Raw genomic sequence first — 1,755 nt, forward strand, 5'->3', positions numbered from 1 at the left:
TGTCTCTTTATTTCCATCTTTCTTTGTCTGCTTTGTTCATCAACATAGTGTTCTCATCACACAACATATATTTATTTTTTGTCTGTATCCAGTGGAATGGAAACCAGTGGAATCAAAGAAAAGAAGGATAGAAGCAATTCAGAGAGTGAAATTTCCACGAAGGGAATAAAAGAGTTGAAGTCAAAGAGACAATTAAGGTGTGCAAAGAGAGAGAGAGTTCATTTATGAAGGTTCCCTTGAGGAGTGGACATGGGAACGAAGCCCTAGGAGATGATCAGGCAGCCTGTGCAGCTGGATGCAGTAAGATGAACTGCAATGATCCTGAGCCAGTTACAGGCCAGCCCACCTAAACGTTTTAACCCTCTACTACATTCCAAACAGCACAGAGCAGGGCTGATCTGATCTTTCTAAGTACAGGTGTGAGAGAGCAGAGTTGTAGGATCTGTACCTGCCTCAGGAAGGGTTTCCTCAGCCAGATTTGCACACAATGCACATCAGTGAGTGCCTTGACAGAGGATGCCGTCATGTGTGGAGCAAGCCAGACAGATGTGCATGTCACTGGCCCTGACCTCAGGAACTCACAGTTGGTCCCAGAGGTGAAAAGGATAGTTGCATTGGGGTTGAGAGAGGCAACATGCATTGCAGGTATCCAAAGAAGCCTATAGAAGAAGTCATTGGGCCCAATTCTGGGTGACTCCAGGAAGTAGTTCCCATGTGGTTGGAGCTGCAATTTGGCTTTAGGAAGTACAGGGTAACTGAAGTTTGGGAGCATTTTCTAAAGGTCAGCTCTGGGGTATAACTGGGAGAAATCACTTAATATCAGGCCCTCAGCCTCAGCTTCCTCACCCTGAAAATGAGGGTAATTCCTGCCTGATTCTGACAAAATGGAGGTCACCTAGAAACTTCAGTAGAGAGAAGCAGCTGCTGTGAGGATGTTTGGGGAAACAACCTTTGATGCTAGAGGAATGAGTGATATGAGTGCCAAGAACGTTTTCCGAGGAGCTATCTCATGAGCACCCTCAGGTTCAGTCAGCTCCCCAGAGCAGGATTGGCACCAAAAGAGGGCTGGTCGTGAGGAGGGAAGGCATGAATTAGGGCAGGCTTTCTGAATTAGGGGTGCCATGGCACCTGCAGAGCAGAGAGAGCCCACAGGCTGGGTTTGGAGCAGCCAGCCCAACCCCTTAGTAGACTCTAGTCCACTCTGGCCACCTGCCCTTGGAAATGCTGTCTGAAATGGGAAACTTCTTCCCAAGGTATCTTTTCTTCCCAAGATATCTTTCTATTTCTTACCCCCTCTGCAGCTCCAAGGGAAAGAGGTGAAATGGCCAAGCACAGGAGACCCAAGAGAGCTCATTCTGCCAAGGCATCCCTGCAATTCACAGTGACACCTCTAGAATGGGCCCTCAGTACTAGCAGAGAGTGGTTACTGACAAATCCTCTCTCATCTATGCACTTCAGAATTTTGGTCAGGGACTAGCTCTTTCCGAATCCATCATTCTCAGCATGAGGTGTAGAAGTGTTAGAGAGAGTGGAAAGGAGAGTGAGTTCTTAGGTGCAAAATCAATGGAGTTTGTGCACCTCAACTAGATTGGTTTTCTTTTCCCTATGAAGAAAGCATAGATTTAGTGCTGGGGATGTGGCTCAAGCGTTAACATGCTCGCCTGGCATGTGCAGGGCGCTGGGTTTGATCCTCAGCACCACATAAAAAATAAAATAAAATAAAGATGTTGTGTCCACCGAAAACTGAAAAATAAA

The sequence above is a fragment of the Marmota flaviventris genome, chromosome 6 (assembly GCF_047511675.1).
Source record: "Marmota flaviventris isolate mMarFla1 chromosome 6, mMarFla1.hap1, whole genome shotgun sequence".
Taxonomy (NCBI): domain Eukaryota; kingdom Metazoa; phylum Chordata; class Mammalia; order Rodentia; family Sciuridae; genus Marmota; species Marmota flaviventris.